Source organism: Nymphalis io, chromosome 13 (assembly GCF_905147045.1).
Source record: "Nymphalis io chromosome 13, ilAglIoxx1.1, whole genome shotgun sequence".
Taxonomy (NCBI): domain Eukaryota; kingdom Metazoa; phylum Arthropoda; class Insecta; order Lepidoptera; family Nymphalidae; genus Nymphalis; species Nymphalis io.
In genome coordinates, this window is record NC_065900.1 from 10,967,663 (window position 1) to 10,983,431 (window position 15,769).

The window sequence follows — 15,769 nt, forward strand, 5'->3', positions numbered from 1 at the left end:
GTTTGTAGACGTGCATAGAAAGCTATTGAATATTTAACAAAAATAAATAAACAATGTTATATTACTACTAAGATTCTAATTCTACTTATCATCATCATATATATATATCATCATGATGAGTATAATATATATATTATACTCATCATCAGATTATTTAAAGATAAGATTTCTATGCGACGAACAAAATTAAATATTTAATTAATATTTATGGAGCTAGGCCTGCAATCCCAAAAGTACTTAACCTAAGTTAACTTCTGTAATAATTTTATTTAATATATTAATTTCTCTTAAAACAGAAGTAAATAAAACAATTTTCGAACAAATTCAACTCGGTAACTCTTACAAACAAACATCGTGACATTTTTCGTTTAGTATAATTTTGTAAGCAACAAATTTAATCGATACAAAATATCAGCAAGCCGACAAGCGATACTCGGACACATAGATAATTCAGGCATGCAACTTAAAATGATGTGCTAAGAATATGTCAAACCAGTAAAAAGTAGTAAATTGTCTATTGGTTCATTTTAATATCATTGCCACATTTGTAATATCACGCCAGAAGACTGTGTATGAGAAGGGTATATACCGGATATATCGGTATCTAGTGAATTAAAATAAGACTAAAGTCTAATAATAAAAGTAATATTAAAAAATATTATATATGTATGAGTTATAACTATGTAGAACCCATAATTATAGAGGCCACAATTACGTACGGATAAAAATAATTATAATAAACGTGTCCTTAAAGAATAACAACGATCATGTATATTGTTTTATCACGTACTTGTACTATTAAGTAAGGTGGCGAATTATTTTACCACGATTAAGCTAATTAAGATAAAATCAAAGCTGTATTCTTAAGTGGATTCCATCTGAACTTTTTATGTATTTCGGTGGTGGATGGTTATGAACTAGATTTTCAATATTTTTAACTACGATGAAATTGTCATCCAATTTCACCTTCGCTTTGCATCCCTTCCCTCTCATAGAACAATAATAATTCTTCGTTGTATTATGCTTTCCGTATGTATAACTATTCAGCATCAGCAAAACTGATTTTCTTGTTTGAATAAATTTATAATCAAAGTCTGAAATAAAAACAGATACCAAATTATATAATATAATTTTTTTGGAGTTTCGGCTGTGCGAAGTTCGGCTTGGATTGTGATGAGAATTCGGAATAAAATAATATAGTCGAATTTTTTTCGCGTATTTTCATAAGTAAAGCTCATCATTTATTAATTCATTAATAAAGTCACCAGCATCAAGAATATGTGCAAAATCTCGGCTGAAAATAGTCAGAACTGGTATAAAATTCAGACGCAAGATTAGACGTACACATAATACCAGATTCAGTTTAATAAAAGCTTGTAAAATATATTATATGAACGGAATGGTACACGATAGGTACATAGTAATAAAACATTCTTCCTATTGTATTATATATAAGTTCTTTAAAAGAAATAAATAAACGATATTACCAGCATACTTAAATACACAATGTATTGAGAACAAGAACAAAAAACAGGGAATAATTCTTCAAACGTGGCAGAAAAGAAATTAAAATTAATATAATTATTTAGTATTTATGGAAATATAGTAAATTTCGTAAATTACTTAACAAAAATAAATTTCTCTAACATTTTTAACTATTTGTTAGATTCTCGTAATGATTAAGGAACTGGTGCACATATCGATGATTTTGTCATGTTTTATATCGATAGGGATTTCAGTTTAGTGTCGTTGAATTTTTGCGTTTTGAAATTCGAAACAATATCGTGGTACTGTAAATAAATATATTTATGGATATGTCTTTGGAAATGAAGATCGAAGTCATCCTAAACGCGAAGACAGTCAATGAGGCGCATATCCAAAACTCTCGTATCTTAGGACTGTATGGAGGATGTATATATATACATATGTATGTGTAAAAATTTAAAAACACTGTCCTAGCTGCATTTATTTGATTAATTATGACACCTTTTTGGCACACACTGAAAAAAGCAACGCTATTAATTTTTTTTAGAATTTACGAAGCTAAAATATTATTTTCGGTGCAATTTTAAATATGTAAAAATTAAAAAAAAAAAAAAAAAAACATATGATCCGCACGTTTTCTTCGTTTGTACGATGATTTTGACCACCAGTTCTAGTTTATGTTAGAATTCATAAAAGCTCCTTGCGTTTATGAATAAACAATAATGTGACAAAATTTTGTTATCTAAAATTAAATAGAAAATACCTGTCAATTTTACTATAATATAATATAAAAACTCGTTTTCGTACATCGTAAGCCCCTGTTATCTTTAAGCGATAGTTAGACCAATGTCCTGAGCTGAGATAGATAGGTTATAACTTAGATAGATAGATATTTAGATAGATAGATAGATAAGATATCTGAGATACTTAGGTATAAGATATGTTCTTAATTTCGAGGCATTTTTCATTTTGACCATTTATGTAATCAAGTAACGAGATTGCAGAAACCTTCCTCATACCAATTGTGGTACCAGATCATAACTGATATCACAAATAGCATTGGAGACAACACTTTAGATATCATCATAATTGAATTTCAACGTAAACAACCGCGTGCTTATAATTATGTATTTGCTATCCATATACATCCATAATGAACTTGATTAATTTAAAATAATCTCTTATCCAAAATAATAAAATATACTCCAACTTAATAGTACTTTCATTCAATAAATTATAAATATTTTTTCCCAATTTTACCGAACTAATAAATGACATTTTATGTCTGTATTTTTAAGTAAATCCCATCTGGATCTTTTATATATTTCGGCGGAGGATGGTTATGAACTAAATTTTCAATATTCTTGATTACAATGAAGTTCTCATCTAACTTAACCCGCGCTTTGCATCCTTTCCTTATCATCGTACAGTAATAATTCTTCGTTGTATTATGCTTCCCATACGTATAACCATTCAGCATCAGCAGATAAGATTTTCTCGTTTGAATAAATTTAAAATCTGAAACGAAAATGACATTTCATATCATTCATTATCAGTTAACGATAAGGTATTATTATATATTTGGTCTTCATGTTGTACGTCTTTGTATAGTCACCATCTTGGTTTTGTTTATGGAACTCATTTTAATAAAAAATTAAAACGACGAAAGATACATACCTACGTCAAACACTACGTCACTATTGCCGTGGACATTAAATAACAAAACAATTTAAAATCAAAATTATTTATTCTATTATTAAACTAAATTATCAAGTTTTATAAGTAAATGATATGTATCTAAATATATGTGTATAAATGAATAATGACTGGATAGTATGTGTAGTAAAAACATAAACACATGAAGAACACATATTTTTAAAACAAAATAAATGTAAAAAAACAATTATTAAAACCTTCACGTTCACGTTCACAGATTAAAAATAAATCATAATGTACATTGATTTATATTATTATGCATATAGTAAGACTGAAATAAAACGATAGAAAATAATTTTCTTTTAATTGTTTACAATATTTATTATCTGGGTAATTAAATAACGGGTAAAATGCATACAGAACACAATGAATTGATATAATTAAATCATACTTTGTAAAGCTTTCAAAGTTATATATTTATATAGGTAACCACACACTTTATTTTATGTTATCACACAATTTCATTATTCCTAGGTATGAAATTATAAGTATAAACTACGCGTAATCTAAGTTAGGTTACGGTAACTAGTAAAAAATAACAAAAACCGACTATTTTTTCTAACCGCAAAAACTGCATCCTAATTCTCATGAACTCGAGCTTTTTGTTTTTTTCATAAAGACTACCCATTTTAAGGTGTATTTTATTAAGTTCTAACATATTCACTTAGATTTCGCTCATTGTATTTAATGTACTTAACTAAAATAAAAACTTGTAATTATATACGTCTTCATTATTATCATTTATTCATATCATAATATTCTGTTATTTGATTTTTGAATGTGTTCGAAGTAAGTTAGTTGTATCCTATCGCCCAATAACAATGTTTCCTATTATTTATTTAAAATCGCGTATTAAATCTGCTAAACAAATTAATATTTTAAACGCATACAAATGTATTTATAAATAAATAATAAATAGTAAATAGTTTGCCGATTTGTATGCGGAATATGCGGATACATTGTACAAATAAATACAATGAATACATTAAAAAAAAGTTATACATTAGTATAAAAGAACCGTTTCACATAATTTTACTTATTATTGTACTAATTCTCAAATTAACAAAGTTCAAACCTTAATTAAGATGATTTAAACAAACAAGTCAAGGGTGTATTTTTATATATAATCCATCTGAACATCGCACGTACTTCGGCGGCGGGTGGTGGTGTACGAAATACTCTTTACTCACAAGTATATCTATAATACCATTTTCTTGAAGTTTCACCTTCGCTTTGCAGCCTTTCGATCTCTTCGAACAGTAATAATTGGTTGATCTATTATCTTTCGCATAGGTATAATTATTGAACATCAACAAATTAGCTGTCCTGGTTTGAATAAATTTGTAATCAAGCTGCTCTGAAATAAAATATATTTCTATAATCACACCTGTTCATTTCAAATGAAACTCCAACTAAATTCATTATTTATTATAATAATAATAAAATGACATTCATTAGGAATTAATTATTAAAGCGATTACATAAAAGGAGGATTATTTTGTTTTGTCGTCATCTAAAAAGTTATTTTCATCATCAAATATAACTTTCCTTTATTGTTCTATAATTCCTTAGATTTTATTGGAAGAGTCATCATATCAGAAGATCGTTATAATAAAATATATAATTTTTTAGTAATCTTTAACATTGTTCAGTAACACCGTACAACAAACTAGAACTATACGACGTTACCATGAAGCCAGTTTTGTTCGTAATAAACTTTCACCAAAATCACACTTATCAACTTATTACACCCAAAAATTCTGAATATTGGATTTTCGTTTTGTTTCATAGAAGTCATTACTACCGTTTCTGAGAAATCAAAAACACATATTTATATAAATAACATTCCTTTAATATTGTTGTAAATATAAAATACATTTATAAATGTTATCCCGATTTTTTCACCACAAGATGATAATTTCATGACGATATTTTCAAATATTCTCCAGATGCCATTTGGTAATATTTTGGAGGAGGATGTAAGTGCTTCAAGTCGTCCATTTTATTTATTACAAAACCACTTCTATCTATTTTTAATCTTGCTTTACAGCCTTTATTTTTCTTTGAACAGTAGTAGATTGGACGTCTTGAGTTCTTTGCGTACGTGTAACCGTTCAACATTAATAATGACGAATGCTTTGTCTTTATAAACTTATAATTATAAGGTTCTGGAAAAAATTGCAATAGGATTTTTTTATATATTTGTTAGTTTATGTTTTATGAGGTTTTAACTTTTAACTATTATTCAAATGTCATATATAATAAGAGATAAATATAATTACTCAGATAAGAATAACGTCTTTTTTGTATAATATTATTAGTACTTTATTTAAAACACTTTTAGGTACAAGTTTTACGAGATAAGATAGCTGTGTAATTGTCAGGACGTCTTTAGACGTTTATTGTTCCATAGAGTTTTAAGAAATATTATTATATAACCTTCACAGCACGTTATCAATTAAAATATAAATATTCTGCCATAATAAGGCATTATTAGAACATTGTTTTGTATTTTGGCAACACTTTTTGTCATTTAATTTAATATACGTATATAAATGTATATGGAAGTATAATTTTTCGAACACGTTTAATAATTAGATAATTACAATCATGATGACAGCTTTATGTATATCCCTGATTCCGTGACGTGGTATTTCGGTGGGGGGTGTTTATGGGTGAGTAAACGTTTAAATATCAATCTTCCATTCACATCGAACTTGACGCCGACTTTACAACCTTGGTCTTTTTTCGAACAATAATAATTTGTAGTGTTGTTACGTCTCGAATATGTGTATCCGTTTACCATCAGCAAATTGCCACCTTGATTCGTTTTAATAAATCGGTAACAATAATCACCTGAAATATACATTACATGTGTTATATTACAAATATTTTTAACATAATTTCATTTAGATCTATTTAGATTAGTTGTATTCCTTATAAGAATTATTTATTTAGAACTTTTAAAAGATTTTTTTCTTATAAACCATACTATAGAAAAATTTCATACGTCCTAAAAATATGACGAGAGTTTTTTTTTTTACTTAATAATAAAACATGCTGTAGACTCATGATTTTAATACATAACTGAAGTTTAATATATACTTGTGTCATTGATACGATAATATTTACATTTTACGAGGAAATCTTAACGTACTCTCCCGTAATTGTCACAGCATACTGTGGGGGTGGATGGTGATGCGTAGCATAGTAGTAAGGTATTACATTGCCCGAAAGATCCAACTTCACTTTAGCTTTGCATCCTTGGTCCTTTTTCGAACAATAATAGTTCGAAGAGCTGCTGTGCTTTGAATACGTGTAGCCCTTGTACATAAGCAGATGTCCACCTTGCCTTGTTCGAAGAAATTTATAATCTAAAAATTAAAAAACAAAAAGGCACTTTTTTTTAAATTACGAATTATAATTAAAGGATATTTTGAGATTGAGTAGAACATCAATTTAGATTTTTATAGTTATTTATTTTTAATAAAATTTTATTTTATTATAAATAAATTGAGACTTATAATATATATGACTAATTAAATATTATATATACAGAATAATCTTAAAAATAGCAGCATGACCTCTGATTCAATAAAGTTTGGTTTAAAATTTAATAAATAACAATGAAAATAAGTACATACATTGTACTTATTTTATAATACTTAGTTGTATTTAATTTTTTTTAATGTTCGTTCATAATGTATAGTGTGAATGTAGCCTTAAATATTTTTCTTAAGATGATAACTTGAAGTAGGTCCCGTTAGGGGTTACAACGTATTTTGGCGGACTATGGTTATGAACACCTTGGATAAATAACATTCTCCCATCAGAACCCAATTTAATCTTGCATTTACACTGACTATCTTTTTTCGAACAATAATATGATTGCTTGGCGCGATTGTTCTGTGAAAAAGTGTATCCATTATGCATTAGCAACCACCCACGCAGTGATGGTATTAATTTATAGTTTAAATCTGGAAATATTATAAACATAATTATCATGATTGGTGTAAACACACATATGACGAAATGTATAACTTACAAAAGGCCGAACATGTTACAATATATAATAAGTATTATGTATTTTTATCATTATTTTCATATACCTATACATTGAAGTATATTATATTTATTTTATTAATATTACTTTAGTGTTTACACTTCCAAACTACTAATATTCTGGAGTCCTAAGCCCAAAGGTTGTCTGGAAGTGGTCTTTCCCTTTTCTTAGCGATAAAACCGCCTTTGCGTATATTATCTTGTTTTGTATCTATAATTGTTTTTAAGTGTTCCATACAATAAAGAGTGTTTATCGAGTTTTTAACTAGAATTATAAATCAATCAATCTATAATTATATTATTACTTGAAGAGAAAACAGATATATATTTTTTCAGCTTATCGCCATCAACTGCTGGACGAGAGCCTCTCCTATCGCAAACCATCCCAAGAGATATTTATCACAGATAAAGTTTAAATGAAGAATGAGTGCCAAAGCTCAAATTTATGTAAGTGTTATAAATACATTATATATTATATACTAATATTATAAACGCGAAACTCTCGTCTGTCTTTTTACGCTTTCACCGCTAAACTACTGAATCGAATTTGATGAATTCGTTTATAAAACGAGTCTGAAACTAAGGAAAAGACAGGCTTATTTTTATACGTAACGCCTGTCCTCCCTAACACTACACGCAGATGAAAACTATTAAATAAAACAACACGTTACTTACTTTCATACCGCAAATACAAAACGCATGTCAAACTTGAAAATTAACATGACGTTTTTGACATTTCCTTGAGGTTTTTTTAATTGTAACAATGACATGATTTCGTCCCACTGACTCATTTCTCATTAGCATTTTACAAAGAACGCAAAAATGATTTTTAGTCAAACAGACGCTTTTAGTCAAACAGACGCTTTTAGTCACACAGACGCTTTTAGTCACACAGACGCTTTTAGTCACACAGACGCTTTTAGTCACACAGACGCATTTAGTCACACAGACGCATTTAGTCACACAGACGCTTTTAGTCACACAGACGCTTTTAGTCACACAGACGCTTTTAGTCACACAGACGCTTTTAGTCACACAGACGCTTTTAGTCACACAGACGCTTTTAGTCACACAGACGCTTTTAGTCACACAGACGCTTTTAGTCACACAGACGCTTTTAGTCACACAGACGCTTTTAGTCACACAGACGCTTTTAGTCACACAGACGCTTTTAGTCACACAGACGCTTTTAGTCACACAGACGCTTTTAGTCACACAGACGCTTTTAGTCACACAGACGCTTTTAGTCACACAGACGCTTTTAGTCACACAGACGCTTTTAGTCACACAGACGCTTTTAGTCACACAGACGCTTTTAGTCACACAGACGCTTTTAGTCACACAGACGCTTTTTTGATGAAATTTCATCATTTCATACATTAATTACTTTGATAAAACAATCTTTACAATTAATTAAACATTCTGGTATGTAATAAGATGTACCTCCTAACTCGTAATAGACCCCGTGTATCAAATACGATTTGTTCTCTGTGTATAAATAATCAATAACCTTAACGGACACGAAGGCATAATTACATTTTTTTTATATTAATATTTTCAGTTAAGAGTACAGGAAAACTATTTATAAAGTCATTTGAATCTAAATTAATACCTATAACGTCAATGTTCAATTTATTTGTCGTGCAAAACGAAACAGATGCGGTGGTGGTCACTAAGCCAACATGATTTTGATTAATCAACGTATGGCCTATTATTAAATCTATGTCGGGTAGATGATATCTCAACTTGTCCATTAGTACAATATTATCAACATTTACTTCTATCTCACATTTACCTAAAGAATGTAATTGACTGCTCCCAAAGCCCAAATTATATTAGAGGGTTTAAGTTGTAGTTTTAATATATTTTTTTTGCTATTGCGAGGGTAAGCAAATTTAATTTGCTGCCTGTATATATGCGCTTAAACCGTGACCTTTCATAAGCAATTATCATACCATACATAACCATACATAAGCAATTTTCTTAAATAAGTCTAATAAAATATCGTAGGTAATTTGTAAAACGTTGCTGACCTTTTGTGTGGGCTGGCTTGAACCGCTTGAAGAAAACCAGCACGTCGCGATGCTGTGCCCCCTGCGATGACAGTACTCGCAGCACGTTGTCGCCTTATAATCCATCGCCTCGTGCCCCGTTCGACGACATGTGTAGCAGCGTTTTGTATCTGCGAGTTCTTGTGTGCTTGAAATAGTATTCGACGAAACACCTTCAGCGCGGCCTCTTCTCCAAGTTGCTTTTCTAGCGGAATTCTCTAGCGGAATTCACCATTTCAATCCACCTCTTATTATACAGGATATAGCATCTTCACCACTAATCTTGCATTTCTTAAGTAATGACATTTTTCCGTGAAAGTACTTAGTCATTGTCTCAGATTCATTTTTCTTTCTTGCCAACATTTCTTCTTCTTCTTCTTCTTCAGATGATATAGACGGATCACTGTTCCTTTTTTAGTTCCCAAGACCAGATGTACGGTCCTGATATATTTTTAGGCCGATCCCACTTCTGAGATGAAACGGAAGGTGAGCCAGGATAGCGAAAGAAGTGTTGTGTTGTTATAAACAATATTCATTAAAGAGGCAGAGTAACCACCCTGTTCAAGTTCAACAATAATTATGATCGTTCATTGTAAATACATCGCTTTTTATACAAAAGTTAAATCATTATAATGTCGGTAGTTGTAAAAATTTTAAAACAACATTAAAACAAAATTTATAATCAAATTAACTTCAATAAATATTAGGTTATTCTAAATTATATACGCGTTGGTCGTAGCGTTGAGTTTAACATAATATAACATCTACCATCTGGTTCTTATTGTTTTTTTGAGTCATGTAACCTTGTTGTGGGTCAATTAACAATACGACCTTGATTATAAGGAGTTGATGTTTAATGTGATTTTATGAAATTATTTTTTAAGTCGCCGTGTCAATATATGAAGACTAGGTGCCTACTTCGTATACTAATATCCACTCAAAATTTACGACTCCCATTTCATTCAAATTTGAATTTTCCAAAAAATAATCCTTAGTGGACGCTTACTTTATATAATAAACGTATGTTCCAAATCGCAGCTGTCTATCCTCGTTGGTTTTTGACCGTGCGTTTATAGTCAGTGAAGACAAATGATTTTGTAAGCATATTGTATTGTCACTGAAACGAATCTCAAAATGTTGTTAAACAAACATGTTTAAAGGGAATTTCAAATGACACTAACGATTTATCAGTTATAATAATTATTAAATATATTTATTACAGAGTACGTAAATTTGCGATGCTTAATTATAATTTCATCTTTCATACATGTATATATGTTTATGTAGTTGAGATCCTCTTTCGCAAGTGGCGTTGGTGATTGGTATCTTTTAGTTGTAACTAAAATCTATTAGTATTTTTTTATTATTGTCTGAATTTTCATTCTTTCACTATATCTCGTTTGAAAGCAGTTTGTAATAACCCACTAACCCGCATTCGTGAAGCATCAATTAAGTTCGTATACAGATTAATGTTAATGCCAAATATAAAAATAATAAAAAATATTTTTTTATACTCAAATTGGATTTATTCATGCTATATTATATTTTGGTGGTTTATCTTACTCTAAAATATTCTCCATCTTTAGTAACAAGATACTTGGGCTGTTCATGCGTATGTTCGACGAGAACTTTAATTAATTTCCCGTCTCTATTGAACTTAACTTGTGCACCACAGCCAGCTTTCTTCTTCGAACAATAGTAGTTACGGCACAGGGCATTCATTCGGTAATATGTATAACCATTTAACATTAACAAATTTTGACCCTTTCCAGATGGTATAAATATATATTCTGAAATAAAAAATCCATGGTTACTGAAATAAATTTATGATTGATTCTTTTGTCGTATTTTTTTTCTATCGGTACACTATTTAGAATTTTTTCCATTTTTGTGAATCCTGAATAAATACTCTCTTAAATTAATTTGGCACTTAAAATGTAATATAAATGTATTGTAATTATGTGCTTCAAAGTTTCTGTACTACCATAGATTTGTATACAAAATAATGTAAAGGTTGAGGGGCCATGAAAAAAATCGTTATATACAGTTATTTTGTTAAAGCGTAACAGCTTAGGGCTATATTAAAGCACGCGAACTTAGACGACAAAATGCGTTGTATATAAATTGATCACGTTGTATAGCAACTAATGAACGACCTCCAAGTTATATTTGTGCGCATGCGACGTTAACATTATGTTTATCCTACAGAGACTATATATCTATAAAATAAAAAAAAAAAAAAACTAAGTTCGACTCGCGTCGTAAGTTATAACGATAGATGTAACATAGGCCAAGATAATTAAAATATTTTTTAAGTGCTGCACCTCAAACGATTGGACCGACACCAAACGGCAATCGTTTTTAGTTCACAATAATTTTAGTTTTGAACTATAACGCAATTAATTAAAATTTCTCTTGCTTTTAGTAACGGTAATATTTTATTGATTCCGAAATATGGGAAACAATGTCTAGTACTGTAAAACGTGCGCTTCGAACGCTTTCTTTATAATGGTGGTTAAAATAAAATTTGTGACGGTATTTAACTAATACTTATATATATTCTTGAATACGCAAGCGCCGTGTTATATAAAAAAGAAAGAACAAATAGATATAATACAGGACACATGTTTATTTTTTATTTTAAGAATAAATAACATATTTATTTATTTTTTGTCACTGCGATTCACACGCAGTATTCGTACGAATCTTAAATCCGATCACATACGTATATTATATGTATATAAAATGTATGTACATATATAAAATAGAATATATATTTTTCAAGATAGTTTTAAAAAGATCCCTTTAAACTTATATTTCAAACTAAAGAATGTAATTGATAATAGTGACAAGTATGCTTTATAATACATGACTAAGCATAAGCACTATCACATCAATCTTTTTTGTAATATTCATTTGGAGAAAAAATAAAATTTATTTCTCATTTACCTCATAAACTCAAAACAAAATTAACAAACACATTCATGTACAAACAGAAAAAATTGTAGAGATTAATCCGAAGAGAATCATTTTAATTAAATTTTTTTTTTTATAAACTATTTTTACAATTTTTTTTTAATTCTAAATTTATAAGTAAACTGACTAGTTAAACATATTTATAATATTCGAACAACATATAGAATCTAGGTACATCTATGTACAGATAAATAAAACTTCAAAATGTTGCCTAAATGTACACATCAAATAAAATTTCAACATTATTGAGCAATGAACATCAAAAAGAGACCACCTTGGAGCTACACTGATCCAATGACAAACACAAAAATAGTGATAATAAACAGTCCATAAACAAAAGAGTTATACCGTAAATACAACAAAAAAGTACATAGACAAAGTTCTCCTCTTTTTGAAGTTGGTTAATTAGATTTCAAAGTGATTTCTTATATTTTTATGTAATTGCCGTAATTATCTTTTCTATAAATAGAAGGATCATGAGTGTGGTATGTTGAAGCTTCCAAAATATCTTTATGGTTGCGATCCATCCTGATAAATGCTAAACATCTTTGGTAACGCTTTGAGCAGTACCAGTTTATTGCAGATTTGTTACGTGCGTCTTTCCAATATGTGTAACCATCTAGCAATAATAAATAACCTTTCCTTGACGGTATATACTCTATACGACCTGAAAGTATTTTAATATTTAATACAATTGCTTTAAATTGCTTAAAAAAAACAATATTTAACTTGCACAATTACCTTCTATGTTGAGAAATCATTCAATGTAAGATTGAGGAATAAAAAAGACATATATTTACATTTTTTATTTGCTTAACACATATATATATATATATACATAAAATTATATTTGAATCGTACTAATAAGTAAATATATTTTATGAATAAAAAAGCATATCATTAATAACATTGAAATATTAAATAAATTTTAATTTCACAGATTTCATTGCAAGAATTTAAAATAAATTATAAATAACCTTATTATACATACATAACCTTATTATATTACATAATAATCCAACCTTCTCAATCATGTATAATCAACCAAGTGTGAAGATCAGAAAATTCATATATCATTTGTACATTCTAACTTAGCGGCCTGAAGTTAGACTATTGATACATTTACAAGTGTAAAATAGTAATAAATTATTTAAATATGTAAATTTAAAGGTGCAATGTATTTATTCCTAACTTTGTCCTACATTACCGACTGCACTCATCATTTCTGTTCCTAATAACTTTTTAGTTTAATGACAATAGGTCGTAACTGGACAATTTATGTCAAAGAATGGCAGCATATCGTCAGCTTATTAATATCGTTCATATTAAACATTACTACCATTTGAACATCAACAGAAAAAGTAACTAAATTTGACATTGTTTTGGGAAAAATCTTTTAGTTCTATTTCCATTAAATCCAGTAGGTAATTTTTTTTTATATTAAATAAAAAAATACATTTTAGAAGGTTCTTATTTTAATACGCTTTTTTACGGCTTTTCAAATAAAAAAAATGTGTACATAGTCCTTACAATATAAAATCTACATATATATAGAATTTGTTCAGCAGTTGATTAGTTAAGCGATGTCTTCTTCTTCTTTCAAATGTCAAATCATTAATGACAGAAAGAGATAAATCAGTGTTTAACTAAACCTTATTAGTTTATAAGTAAGGCCATAAGTGATGAAATATTATGTGATTGTTAAATTGTAATTAATACATGTATCATGTTTTAATATAACATATGTATTATAATTCAAGTGCAAGGTCAGTCAAAAAAAGGACCAATGTCTGTTCTTAAATTATGATATTTAAGTGTTTTGTTCTGACAAAACAATAGTAAAATATATAAAATATTATATACATAATATAAGATTTAGAGAATTTCTTTCGAGGTACAAAGATGTATTGATAATTAATAAAAGTGAAAATGTACATATTATATTGCATCCATATAATTTACAAGATTGAATGAAAAAAAACTGAATAGTAATTTACATTGTGGCAGATGAAAATTTTGATGATATACATTTGTAAATAAAAATTATAAAAATAAGTTCAACGATTAGAAATGAGAAACAAACATTTGTAGAATAAACTCGTATACTTTTGATGTTAATAAAAAAATGAATAAGATACAGTATTTTCACTTTGTGTAAGTCATATAAATTGTGGCTTATTTTTCTTTTTTCTTTAGGAGCGTATTATATAGAGACTAAAGTATTATTTAAGATTGTATTTTAGCAAACCTTTAATTTTATTGTACTTAATAAATAATACATTTGTTGTATCGAATTAAAGTAAAAAAAAATTGAGTAAACAATAGCGCTCGATTAAAAAAACATAAGTGCAACTAATGTCTAGGTACTTACCATACTGCCGCCTTTATGTAAGTAATCCAAACACCGTTATATTTGTAATCACTAGCACTTTCATTCACAAGTAAACACTTACGCTATTTCATATTTTAACACTTTCACTCATTTTTTTAACAAAATGTAGTAAAACACTTTACAAGATTTGTTATACACAAATATAGGTTAGAAAACACAACATAAATCACATTTCTATTTCAACCTTTTCGGCGGTAAGGCATACTTGATATTTGTATTAATATTATAAATCGAAAAAACTGTTGACGTAATAAAATACGTCTTTTAATATTATTTGTAAATAATAAATTTTCAATTTTTGACAATTCTCAAAAACAACTAGTGACGTTGCTTGCGTTACCGTTATCATATTTTACAATACAAGCAGTATCACAGTAATTTCAATATATTATTAAATCCAAAAAGAATAATTGTATATTTAATTGAACATTAAATTTCGAAATAGGTAATATTAATCGTATTATTAATAAATCCTTTCTCATTTTAAATGCAAATATCATTCAAAATATTAAAGTTAAGAGTTTTTGTTTCTAGTGTATTTGTATAATGTGTATCACAAATATATAATAATATTATTTAAAATATAAATATAGACACTAGTTGAGAAATGAAAATAACATGTCGATCGTTTTTTGAAAGAAATTAGCCAAAATCTTTTTGAATTTATGATTACCGTAAAATGACTCGCTTAGTAGAAAAGCACTACGCACATCCCCAATCGTTGACGTTTCTTAACGCTTAATAACCTAAATTAAACATTGTTTATTTTTATACAATTTTTACATATTTTTAAAATATCCTTTATATATTACATTATTATATAGTAAAATGTGATAATTGTTATACCATAACGTTAAGCAATACTATTTTCCATTGTTATTGTATACTGCATAAAGTACTTGAAATGATTATGGTTTTGTATAGTTTTCTTATGTAAACGCATTTTATTTGTGGTATTAAGTATTATTATATGAAAAATATCCAGTTTTTGTGCATGTGCTACTGTGTGATTATAAATTGTGTGCGCTTGTGTTGATAAGTGTAATGGCGGGAAGGACATGAACATGGGAATCAGGTACTGTTTTTA

The 15,769-nt window shown here is 28.3% G+C and overlaps 1 long non-coding RNA gene across 1 annotated transcript; it reads right to left on the minus strand.

The window, feature by feature from the left end:
- Positions 1 to 5,070: 5,070 nt before the first annotated feature.
- LOC126772757 (uncharacterized) lies at positions 5,071 to 15,009 on the minus strand. Its single transcript, XR_007669689.1, has 4 exons — positions 14,662 to 15,009; positions 6,359 to 6,575; positions 5,808 to 6,057; positions 5,071 to 5,369 (listed from the first exon to the last, which is right to left on the minus strand). It is a non-coding gene; the product is annotated as an uncharacterized LOC126772757 (long non-coding RNA).
- Positions 15,010 to 15,769: the final 760 nt, after the last annotated feature.